Source organism: Pteropus alecto, unplaced genomic scaffold, assembly GCF_000325575.1.
Source record: "Pteropus alecto unplaced genomic scaffold, ASM32557v1 scaffold10, whole genome shotgun sequence".
NCBI classification, from domain to species: Eukaryota; Metazoa; Chordata; class Mammalia; order Chiroptera; family Pteropodidae; genus Pteropus; species Pteropus alecto.
In genome coordinates, this window is record NW_006431210.1 from 2,943,160 (window position 1) to 2,957,196 (window position 14,037).

The following is a 14,037-nucleotide window of genomic DNA, read 5'->3' on the forward strand; positions in this document are numbered from 1 at the left end:
TCATTTATTTTATAGGAATGTGCCTCCCCATGATAAGAAATCCAGAGGTTAATGAATTCACCTTTCCATCCCTAATGAATAAATGAGACCTCACAAACTCAAAGGTGTGGGTGGGTTTCACTTTCACAGTTCAATTTTCTTATTTTATAAATACACACACACACACACACACACACACACACACACACACGCACACACACGCACACAGAGCTTAAGTGACTTGCTTAAGATCACACTGTTAGCCAGTGAAAGAACTAAAATGCAAAGCCACATCTCTAAAGTCCTGGCTACATGGATTCTTTAACACTAGACAATAAACTAAGGACGCTATAACATATAACATATGCTGCAAACACACAGTACTTTTTCTTTACAGCATTTATTAAAACTTAGAATTACTATTTACGTAAGTACTTCCTTAACTGTCTCCCAGCCTGAACAGTAAGTTCCAAGAAGAGGCAAACTACATCTGTTTTTGTTCACTGCATCTTCAGCCTCAGGTAGGGTCTAGACCTTGGTAAGTTCTCCAATAAATATTTGCTGAATACTAAGTATGTTTCAAAGGACAAGATGCTCAGCTAAAAATTTATATTAGATCCACTTAAGGACTCCTTATGAACACAATTACAGCTCAAACATAGAAAAGTACTCATTATTTTTAAATTTAAAAAATCAGCTTATAAAAAAAGTCCAGCATCAACACATGATAAAATCAAATTCAATTCACAAGTGAGCATTCCCAGTAAAATTAAATCTAGTTTTGTCTGAAACAAATTTTTAACTACGTACCACATTTAACTTTCTCTCACAGTCATTTACCTCACCCGAAAAGCAAAATCCATAATTTATATTTTCTTGGTCAAATGATTGAAAATGAGACTTTAATATGCCTAAAGCATAACAGTAGGGGAAAAAAGTACTAAAAGGTTATTTAACAATATATTCATAAACTTGATCTAAGATCCATTTCTGATACCTGAGGTGTACAAAATACATTATTAAAACAGCAGAAAAATAAAAATAAAAATAAAACAGAAGATCCCTATCACAAATTAATGTCTTCATTATATAAGACTTGACTATAGCCCAAAAAAGTAACACTGCCCATAAATTATGATTATTCACCATGTAATTTTAGTTAGCAAATACTTCAGTTTAGCTTTAAAACTAACTTAGCCATTATGACAGTTACTTCTTTCTTAATATCTTAGCCAAAATTTTAAAGCCTCATTCCAGTAACATCAACTAATCAAAAAACTAATTTTATAGAATAATAAAGATGCTACAAACATTGCTAACTTTATACAAGGATTTACTCTTTTCAGCAGATGACTTCTACAGCCAAGGTTACAGAGGATGATACTATTCTAAGCCAGTGCTAATAAGCCTGACATTTCTTCAAGCTCCACTGTTAAAACTCTGAAAGATCCAAATGCTTATAAATAAAACAGAAGATCATAACTAGGTACGTACAGGTAACTTCTTCTCCAAGTGAAATCTTTCCATAGTAATATATAAATGCCTTGTTTTTGATAATGAAATGTAGTCAGTCCCTTGAAGATTCCAGAGACAGTGAGTACGTATCTGATTTAGGTCACTGTGCTTTGCACAGATGAACTCTTCTAAGTTGCTTTTATGGTACAGCCAATCACTGTCTTCTAAATTACCTAATCTCTCAAGCTAAAGTAATATACACCTAAACCTTTCTGTAACAGTTCAAGAGAGAGCACACCCTAAATATACATGGATGGAAGTGTTAGTATGTGTGTATATACAATATCTTAGAGAATAAATTTTCAACAAGTTAGTTAAATCTAGCCCTTTCACTTAATTTCAGGAAAGAGCCAAAGATGTTTTCATCTGAAGAGAGCTGTGTCTTCTTACCATTACTATAACTATATTAATAACAAAATTGATAAATCATATTATAGTTTTTGATTATTTTAATCAAAAATTTAGTAATCATATATCGTACAGATAACAGCTAAAAGGGAACAAGGAAAGAAGCAGTACCCCTCCACCTTTTGGACTCCAGATCTCTTTACACTCTTTTTAAAAATTACCAAAGACCCTCAAAGGACCTTTGTTTATATAAGTTTAACATCTATATTTACCATATTGGAAGTAAAACTGAGAAAACTTTAAAATATTTAAATTCATTTTAAAAATAATAAAGCCATTACATGTTAACCTAAACAACATTTTAATGGAAACATTAAATGAGAAGAATGGCTTTTACATTTTTCTAAATCGCTAATATCTGACTTAATATAAGACAACTGGATTCTTGTATCTACTTCTGTAATCAATCTGACATGATTTATTTGGTTGAATTATATAATAAAATTGAAGTTCATACAAATACTGTTGGAAATGGGAGGAGCGTTTTAAAATATTCTTTTCGAGTAACTGTGACTATTTCTCCTCGATACTTCACCAAATTCAACAAACAGTCATTTCTTAAAGGTTAGTTTGCAAGATGGAATCTGAAATCACTTCAAATGAATGTTTTCTACATTGTTATATTGAAATCCATTGGTCTACCACTTTGAATGTAAAATATATGTTCACTGGGTATAGGGCTTTTACAAATTTCACGTTGCATTATACAATTTTTAAAAATCACACTTGTTAACATGACCATTCTTCTCATCAGGTAAATTCGAGTGCTGAGAAAGTATGACAGTCAGGCTGGCAGATAACAAGTTTTCCAAAATTCTAATTGTTTCATGGAGACTAGACTTATCATCGTTGCTAACAAATACTACCAGTTGTTTTTCTTGAAGTGTCAGGCTCACCTCATTTTTTTTCCGAGGAAATATCCGTCAAGTGTCAAGTCTGAATAACCACGGTTAATCTGCCAGTTATTCTTCAAACAAAAAAATGGTGTTCCACGACGAAAGCAGTTAGTTGTGCCCACAACTCAAGCAATGGCACCAGTGCTTTTTCTCCAGACAACTACTGCACTTCAGTATGTAGAAGTGTTTTTGTGCATACTTCCTATTTTGTTATTCAGAATATTAAAGCAACGTGTCCTCAAAGGCTGATTTAATAAAATAGTTTGTACTGCTTCATCAGTACAAATTGTTGCTTTGTTTTTTAAACCTAGAGTTGACTACTAGTGCTCTTTGGTGCCTCTGCCTTGTTTTGTGTTAAGGCACCAGCAATTTCACCCATCACTGTGCTTCTGCACCATCAGTACAAATTTCAATACAGTAAAAAGGGCAAATAATGTCTTAGAATTATTATGAAAATAGTTTTGACCTTGTAGACCCCCTGAAAGGATCTCAGGGACTGCCAGGGTTCCATGGATAGCACTTTGAGAACTACTGTAAAAGACTACAGGTTTAAATATAAAATTACCGAGTTATGAGTGAATTATAGTCTTTTTATTTTCTCTGTAATATTGTTTGCTCAATAAACATTTTAATATATATTGGGAGATTAAAATGTTATATTTTGTTATTCTGAGTTTCTAAAAAATAAAAATATTTATTGAGCACCTATTATATGCCAACACTATGCTAAACACCATCACATATATTATAACAATTCATCTTCAGATTTTTCATTTAATCCTCTCAACTCTAAGGCTCAGAGAGGTTAAATCACTTCTTCAAAGTCACATAGCTAATAAGCAATAGGCTTAGGATTCAACCCAGTCTTTCTCAGTCCCTGTTTTTCTTCTATGTAAAAGGAATTTAAGAAAAAAAATTTCCAACTATAGATGATTAAAACAAAATTCTAAATGAACATGAATGAATAAAATAAAATAAACAAAATTCATGTAAAATGTAATCTAAATTAAACTAAAATATACTCTTTGGATACACAAATTTACTTTCTGGTACCATCTAAGTCTGTATTTTAACCAAGCAAATAAGCAATATTTTCCATAGAAATATCTATATCCCAAAAGTAGTCTTACTACCAGCTAATCCTGTAGAATTCATTGATGATGTGTACCATATAAATAACAAAGATTTAAAACTAAAATAATGTATTAAAAAAATGCTTTCTTTTAATCTTCCACTACTCTATATGAGACTATTGATAACAGGCAAAAGACATGTCATAGCCTTCAAATCCAACTAAAGCTTCCTGTTTATTAAACTTCTATAAGAATTAGAAACTCCAATTATATCAGCAGTTACAAGAAAGCATATAATTAATCATACTTTTAAAATCTTCAAACTTTCTAAGATTTATACTTGGCAAATGAACATAAATCTGAAGAAACAAATGGAAAAGACATGTTATTCACTGATTTAAAAAATTCTCAATACATCAAGCCCAGAACAAAGAACATCTGCAAACAATCAGGTTCAAATTTAAAGCAATTTCTAAAATGACCTCTTGAAATTTACCTCCTATAGAAAATATTGGCCCTTCCCACTAGCATTTAAGAGCTTAACCTCCTGGTCATGCATATGTCTCTCTCCCATTGGATTATAAAAACCCTGAGCATAAGGAAAAAGGCCCCAGAAGAGAAAAGAAGGAATTAGGTGCATGCATATTTTTAATTTCCCAAATCGCAAAACAAAATGGTATTATTCATCAAGATCTATTTCTCCAACATGTGTCCTGTTGTGACACTATCTTGGGGACTTACACTAAGCCAAAATTCAAATAAAATTTTAAAAATCAACTTTTACATATTAAATAGAAAGGTAATTAGTCTACCGTACTTTTTCTTTTTGGTTGTCTGATATTATTTATTTGTTACTCTTAACAAAATCTCATTTTTCACTGGACTCAGACTTAGAGGTAAAAGCTCTCAGAGAAGACAGTCTACTTCTCTTCACAACCTGTTCCTGGCATTTCTCTTTGGTTTCATTCATTCTCTTGGCCAAAAGCTTAGCATATTCTGCAGACTCTTCCTTATTTTTCTTAGTACTCAGTTTCTTCAGAGCAATACGCCAATGTTTATATTGTAAAATGTGTAGAGTAACAAAGCGCTGGATCTTGAGTGCTTTGGTCCATCTAAAGCTGATAAAGATAGTAAGACAGACATTCTCATAACTTTCCAGTGGGAATGGAAGTTGTTCAAAACTTTTTAAAAAGTTTTAAGAATATCCTTTGTGCAGCAGAAATAAAGGCACCAAAATACAAAGATGAGCATGCTTACTGTTCGAATCAACGAAAAACAGAAAACAACTTGAAAGTAAATGAATAGGGGAATGTCTGCTTACCATGGAATATTATGAAGATATAAAAAATTATAACTACAAAATCAATAGATATCAGTAATACACTGTTAAGAAAAAAGCAAGTTGTAGAGTTATATGTTTATGATCGCATTTTTATGTTTCACAAAGGATAAAACATTATCTGTGAGTACATGTTTACATAGACATAGACCAAGTATAGAAGGAAATACAGGTTGGTCTATGTTTCAAGAAAGATCATGCTTTTCTAAAGATGTAAAGGATCTATTAATTCAATATATAGCATGAGATTTAATATCAAATATAATCATTAAGAAGTCACTAAAAGTAAAAATTATGTTAGCTAATTCTTCATGTTAGTAAGGTAAAAAAAACTATCGTGTTGGTCAAAACTATGACCAATTCATGTTTTGATAGGCAAACTTTAATTACAAGGCAAATAACATTTTTGAAAGCATATTTCCCAAGGTCAGAAGATGGTCCAAAATTTTCCTCAATATATTTCCATTTTCTAAAAATGATTTTGTAGGCACAGTGAAAAGTAACATTTTTTTGACTTTAGTCAGACAATTATATAATCACATAAACAGATTTTTTTAAATCTTAAATTCAGGAAAAAGAAATACTAAAAAGTTTAGAACTCTAGCTGTGAATTTCAATCAGCCAAAGGGGGGGAAAAAATCTAGACATGTTAAGCTGGTAGGGAATTGTACAGGAATTAGAATGATTAAGAAAGCATACGTGGTACCCATTTAAGTTCCCTTTACAGATATGAAGTCATTTTTTCAGTACAGTAACCTAATACAGGGTGTAACTGCTAATGATGTAGATGGTGCTACTGACACAAAGCAAAGAACCCATAAAAGTTTCTCTTTATTTGACCAAAATAAGGAGGGGGTGGAAAGCACATTCAGATGCATTATTGTCTTAAGAGAAAACATGTTTTAAATTCTTTAATTTAAAATTGTTATTTTCCTTATATTTTCCTAAACTCTTAAAGAAATAAAAGTATGGGAAGAACAATCTCCTTTAGTAGCAATAGGCCAGGAAATTAGATCTATTTCTTATTACATATAGACATACACTGTAGTTATTACCACTTTTATAGTAACAGAAAATACACATAATAGATATCATTTATTAGAACTTCCTCTATACTTCATATACATTCTTTCATTTACTACCCTAAACAATTCTAGAAGTAGGTATTACTATCCCAAGTATATGAAAAAAGAAACTTAGGCTCTAAAAAGTTAAGTAATTTTCTCCAAGTCCCATATAGCTTGTATTTGAAGAAGATAGAATTTAAAATCATGTCTGTCTGCCTGCAGGGACCATGCACTTTTCAGCAGGCCACTAAACAAACATTATTTTTAATTCTCACAATAACTCTGTAAGTAACAGCTGATCATTTTCCAGCCCGGGGCTGTCATGCTTCAAAGCCTATGCTCTTTCCACTAGCCCACATGCTTTCCCCTAACTTAAACTACATATAACTTTATTTGCTCTTCATACACTCTTGTTTGTTCATAAGCCTTATTTAGAGAATTAAACGTAAAATATAAATTAGTCAATCATAATGCTCACCTAATAATTTTTAAATACTTTAAAGCTATTTTAAAAATTGGTAAATCAATAAATACCATAAAAGGCAAAAACTTTAACATAATAAGTTAGCATCAACATTAAAATATATAAAGATATTCTTTTAATTTGGCTTCCACAGATAAATCTGAAGCAAATAGCCAAGAAAAGAAGGAAAAACTTCTTTAAAACAAATGAAAACTTGTCTCATTTTAAAACGTTTCAGAGAGAAGCAAAGCCAATCCACACCTTTCAACACTGCTAAATATCATAGCTGAGCTCATATTGCTTAATTTGGGCAATCAATTCAATTTTCACCTCTTAATACTGTCTTCAACAACGTAAAAGATCGCCATCTGGTGGCTCTATTTAGATGTGGAATTTTTCTCTCTCGGGATGCTTATGGTGAAGAGAATGACCCTAAATGCCTGTTTCAGGCCAAGAAGCTCAGGGTTTGAAAAAGTTTCCCTGGCAGCTGCTTTAAGAAACCTGAACATTTAATCTCATTCAGAAAAACTCAAATATTAAGACAGTTAAGAACTACTGACTAAATATTTCATTTATTTATTAGGATATTCGATATAGTAAAGCTACATTTTTTACACAGGCATTTCATATGTACCACTGAATAATCAATGAGTTACAATGAAGATGATTTACAGTCATTTTTTTAAAAGTTGTTTCAAGTGCTCATGGCATTTCAAGAATTTTGTTTTTAAACATATTTTGAGGTATAGCTATAATTTCATGAGAAATAAATAGCTGAAGAATCTAGTTTATAAATAAAATATATTTCACAATATGGTAAAAATTGTCTTTACCAAAAACTTTCCAGAAATTAACATATCATTACAAAAAGTAACAACTGTACTCAACAAAGGACATCTAAAACTCAACATTTAAATGCTTGACACAAAGATATAGTTCAATTTACATTTACATTGAGAAAATATTTAGTTAAACTATTCCTAGATATCAATTACAAAGAATTATTTATTCTCATAGTCCCATCTTGGGCTACCATTAACCAAGAAAATTAAAGAAATGAAAAAATAATCTGATGAATAAGAATTAAAAATATAACCAAAACTGGTTTATATGTACAATTATCAAAGTCAAAAAATAGTTTGATACAGTCAATTTAGATATTTTTAAACTCAGGCTTTCAGTAGAAGTGAATCCCCCCCACCCCACCTTCACTTCCTCTAAGGCATTCAAAATAAGTAAAAAGTGTCTACAGCCATGCCACCTTGAACAAGCCCAATCCTGTCTGATCTTAGAAGCTAAGCAGGGTCAGGCCTGATTAGTACTTGGATGGGAGATCACCTAGGAAGAACAGGAGCTGTAGGCATAAAAAAATAAAAAAATAAGGAATTGTAAACTGACGAGGTCCTTGGATGGGAGATCACCTAGGAAGAACAGGAGCTGTAGGCATAAAAAAATAAAAAAATTAGGAATTGTAAACTGACGAGGTCCTTGCAATCTGTGGGGTCAACCAAGGGTTGTTGCCTCGCCATTTAAAAAAAAAAAATGTAAAAAGTAACTTCTCTAACTCTACTAACTTATTCTTCTCTATTTTGAACTTCTGGAGCTTTTTACTCTATCTATGATCGCTAATTCTACAGAACAGGGCTTCTCAACTTTGGCACTGTTAACTTTGGGGGCTGGGCACTCACTTCCTTATTATATAGGGAGAGGTCCTGTATATTATAAACCGTTCAGTAGCATATCTGGCTTCTACCTACTAGATGCCAGCAGCACACATATCCTCTCTCCCCAGTTGTGATAAACAAAAATGTCTCCAGGAACTGCCAAATGTCTCTTAAGAGGCAAAAACACACCCCAACACATAAACCCATTGAGAACCACTGTCTCAGATATAACTCTTGACTTCTAGTATTTTAAAATCCTTTAAAAAAAAAATGATCTACCACGTTCTTCTTCAAAGTTAGCAAGAACGTGCACATAGGCAAACATAAAGTAAAGCCTTAATCTTTTACAAAAGCTGCACTTAGCAATGAACTCTCCAAGCAGAAATGGATCTTGAATTTAAAAGTTTTATTGAAAGCAACCTGTTCTCAGTGTATAGGAATTTCAATGATGTCATGTGGATAATTTTATCCTATAAAATATTCCTACTGTAATTTTAATATACTACTTTTAGATAAAGGTAGAATGGAAATCTTTTTATATATGCATACACTTAAACATTATAAAATAAGTCCTCGGGCCTTAAGTCTAAACTCTCACATTTCGAAGTGGCTTGCAAAATCCAGAGCACCTCTACTTCAAATCATCCAAGACTAACTGGATATATTACAAAATCAATATACCCTGTCCCTGTATGCATTTCACCACAATGCAGTTATTTGGTTAACCTGCAAAATTAAAATTCATAGTCCTAACCTTGCTTACAAGGATCCAGACTAGATACTCTTGTCAGCGTGACAGCTCAAAAATTAGGGAAAATTGAAGCTGGTATAGATAGAAAATATGAGTGACTTCAAATGACACCTGAAAAAGAAGCCATATGTCAGAGATGAGAAAGATGACAATTAGAGAAAGGAAGCTGTCCTCTAATGCTATCTTTCCCCTTTCTGAAGCTTCTGTGCAGCTTTTCCTGTTTCCCAGCAAGAACTTTATAGACTTAAATATGTATCTCTTTAACTATAGCGAATTTAAATATATTTCTGACTCTAGGCAATCAAAAGAACCCTGCCTGGCACACTCACACAATTTATGCTATTTGTTTTTACTTACTGAGGTAAAAGCTGTCATTTACAAAATAGAAATAATTTTTAAGAATATTAAAATATTGCCAAGTTTAATTGTCATGCAGTTAACCTGGCAGGTCTTTAACAATTACAACAAATGCTTTTGCATTTACTCTTTAATACTACTTTTTAGACATTCAAGATACTATTTATCTTTTAAATTACCCAAATTTGAATGAAAATTAATTCATCAGGCAATTATCCCCATGCTCAATAACATATAATCTAAGTTTACCTACTTTTAGTAACTAATTGAATTGAAATGTAACATTAAGGTCAGATATTCTATTTTGCATTCTCCCAATATTTTCCACATTTGTTCTCTAACAAAAGACATATTTTTATGTGAATTAAAATAAAGCTTCCTTACAACAGTAACTCACTTTATGCTTACATAGTGTAAGGGGCAGGGGAGTAAAGAAAAATGACTTGGAGGTCCATCAAGGAACATGACAGATCAAGGTCTGGGATTGCGTTCATCTCTTCTCTCTTCTAATATGCACTAACACAATGGTAGTTTTTCAAAAGGTAAACTGACAAGGACAAAGAGAATAGAAGAAATGACAACAAATGGGAGATATAAAATCTCTGGAAGATATAAAGTAGATGTGAAAATGGTTATCTCATTTGGAAAATAAACAGCAACCTTAAAATAGGTGGCTATGGAAGAAATAAAGTAGGGCTCAGAACCAAATCATGTTTAAATAATGAAACATTGCATCAAACTTTATTAAGTGATTAATATAATTTACATATATTTGAGAAATAGCTTCTTATTAATGACCTAATCCAAGAAATTTTCTCCATAAGTTACATTAGCATAAAATTAAGACTAGATACTACTGAAAACTGTACCTATACATATATAATGCGATTTGTCAATCAGTTTATTTTGGCTGAAGATAAAACATTATTTTAATGAGTACAGGTTCTAGAGTTGGACAGCCTGAATTCAAATCCTAGCTCTGTTACTTACAGGCTGAGCAAGTTACTTAATCTCACTAGATTTCAGTGTCCTCATCTGTAGAATGTGGATAGTAACAGTACTTACAACTGATACGTTGTAAAAATTAAACAAGATAATGAGTACATGAGCTTAGAAAAATTTCTAGCACAAAATACGTACTCAATCAAATATTAGGTATTAGTACCCTACATAATCATCTTCACTGGTCATACTATGTTAATTTTACATTTTATATTGAAGTGAAACCAAATTTATTCTGTACACATTCACCATGAATTCCCAACTCATTTCAAGCTCCCTGAAGATATAATTTTCTTTATGCAGAATTTTATTAACTCTGTATATATATATGATAAATTCTTAGTGATAAAAACAAAATACAGTATGTCATGCTAGATAGGTTCAAAGCAAGTCACATAGAGCTTTTGTTTGCTTCTAAAATACTGATAAATTCAAAGGTAAAAAAAAAATTGATCCTAACATAGATAAGACATATTGTCACTTGCCTTTCCGGTTGTGACGATGGTTTCATATTCATTTGGGTCACCTCCTCATGAATTCTAAGAGACCCAGTAAACAATCAAAAATGTAACCATGAAATAGCATTCAAATCTGAATCTAAGGAGATTTAGCACCAACCTTTATATCGAAGGGTTCTTCAATGAAAATGATTTTCTATTCATTTGATATAAATTTGTATCTTACTGAAAATACAGTATGCACTATTCTGAATATCCAAGTTAATCATTCAACTGAATAAAAAAATTAAAGTGTACTTTTTCAATACTTGAGTCATTTGGATATCTATATATATTTCACAGTTTATACCTTTCCTTCTACTACAGGACACTTTCATTCATTCCTTTATTCACTTAATCATATAATAAATATTTATCAAGTGCCTATTACGTGCCAGACACTGTGCTAGTAGAGATAGGATATACTCAGACCCAGAGATGAGAAAAAGTTTACTATGTTCAAATAACTAAAATCAGTTGACTATGATTGAAACGCAGAACAGGAGGGAATTGCAGTAAAGACAGAAAAAGATGGAGAAGGGAAAATGGGCCAGACCTTTCAGGGCCCTGGTAAATTTTGGACCCCTCCTGAGAGCAGTGGGGAGTATGATCAGTAGTACAAAGATCCCTCTACAGGGAAACAAACACTGTAAAGAATTATAGGCAGGAACTGGTGTCAAAGACTCTCTCCCTTGACCAAACTTTAATGACGCTCAGGCCAACCTTTGGCTTTCTTCTCTGTTCCTGTAAAATCCAGTTTGAGCAAGAATCCTGTTAAGGCAGTTTAAGGAAAATCCCTAATCCCTGGTATCTGATCCAGCCTGAAAACCTTATCACCCACCCAGTCTTCTCTTCAGTAATCCTGCTGAGTTGGTCTAACAAGAATCTTTCTTTCCTCTGCTATTTCCTCTTAGCAACTTTCCATCCACTGACCCCAAACCCCTGCTTCTTGAATACAAATGCCCACTTGTCCTTGTTAGCGTTGGAGTTGAGTTCAGTCTCTTTCCCCGCAACTATAGCGGTACTTATACCCATCAGAATATCCTCCCTTAAATAAAGTCGGCTTTATCATCCTTTAACAAGTGTCACTGAATAATTTTTTCTGCAACAGTTAGATTAACATTTTTTTTTCCTGAAACACTGGAAGCCAACTAGAAAGGTACTGCATTATTCCAGACAAAAGAAGACAGAGGCCTGAACTATTGTGGTCAAAGGAAGGATGGAGAGAAGTCAACTGATTTGAAATAAGGATGCTGAATCCTTTGGATTTGGTGTTTGGGTAGAGGGAAGGAAAAGCAATGGATAATACTCACATTTCAAACTTGAGCCAGCTAGTGGTGCCATTCACTGAGATAAGAAATGCAAAAAGAAGAGAAGGTCTGATAAGATCTAAAGACATGTAAAGTTTCAGCTGGGTTATCCAAGCAGAAATAGCAGTGGATGGAGCTCCCTTCTGATATCTTCTACTGACTCTGTGAAGAGAGTAGCAATATTTGCTGGGATTTAGGCGTCAGAGGATACAGTCTAAAGAGAGCAGAAAATATTTAATGTGCCCACTGTAGAAAATAGGAGATAATTAGAAAGACAAAGGAGCATTTTCTATGTTTGAAGATCAGAAGGAAACATGAATGTATAGGGGTACCAATCTATAAGGCTATGTAACTTAACTTTTCCAGCTATTCTGAGCACCCCCAGCACAATTAAACTAATTGAGGACTGGGAACTTATCCTAATATTTAATACCAAAAAACATGACGTCAAATGTCTTCAAACAAGAGAGAGGCCAAATATAAACTGCACAGGGAAGTGGAGGTAACAGAACCTCCCCCCACCCCCAAAAAAGTGGGAAAGTGACTGGAGAGCCTCAAAGAATAAGAATTATGTAAGTAGTAGAATAAGAGAGCCAGAAAAAAAAAAGATTATGGTTAGATTTGAGTATCTAAATTTAAGAATTCACACATAGAAGAGCTTCAGGAAATAAGGTCTTGAGCATTATCGAATGAAATTAAGGATCCTGGTACATAAGAAAATTATCAAACTGAAAAGAGTTACCCCATTTTGCACTCTCAACCTAAAATGAGAAAAGGCCTTAACCCAAAAGATCTACGGGAAAACTGTGAATCAGATGTCAATTTTTTCAATACACGATATGGAGTGAACATTAGTACAAGATAACAGGGAAGGAAGATACAGGGTGGCTAGCATAAGCTTCAAAAGAACAGGGTTTCATATGTTCAACATTTATACTCAGGCAATAAAAATGTTCTTTTAATCAGTTCTCTCAGCAGGGAGAGGAAAAAACTGGCTGAATACCAACAAAGAACACGACCACCTTTTAGCTTTTACAAAGACATAGGCCATATTTGGTATACAGTCAAATAAATGTTCATATTAAGAAAAATATACTATTGAGCAAAAATAAAAGGTATTTCACATTTGCTCTGTAAGCATTTTCCACTACAACATTATTAACAGATGGACATTACGGGCACTCACCGCACCAACGCTAGGGCCTGAGGGCATTGGTCTGAACTCTGATTCCTCCATTCACTAGCTGTGATCCTGAGCAGAGGCCAAATTGCTGAGACTCACTGTCTCTCTTTTCTGAGACGTACTTTCCTCATACATAAAATACAAGCGATGTTATTATAACATTCCATGCTCCTGACAGGGTTATGTTCTAACCTGTTATGTTCTCAACATCACTCACAAGAGTAAATATTCAGTTAAACTATTAGTAATATCAGAAAGGTGCACATCGCCCTCATTTATAAATTTGGAAATTATAAAAAAAATCAATCTGCTTTACAAAGTGACTAACACTTTCAGATACTTCTGGAATATAAATATTACTTTTTAACTCTTACAATTATATCCTATGAACTAAATGAACCCTATAAGGAGTATATCTTTATGAAATGTCTGTTCCAAACAATTTCTTATACAGCGTTTAGCTGCAGTGAATGTTTAAATGTAAAGAATGAGAAACATGCTGACTATTGCTCACAGTGGGGCAAGTCTGAGTG

The 14,037-nt window shown here is 32.9% G+C and overlaps 1 pseudogene; it reads left to right on the forward strand.

The window, feature by feature from the left end:
* The first annotated feature begins 7,984 nt into the window (after positions 1-7,984).
* Positions 7,985-8,103, forward strand: LOC112470382 (annotated as a pseudogene).
* Positions 8,104-14,037: the final 5,934 nt, after the last annotated feature.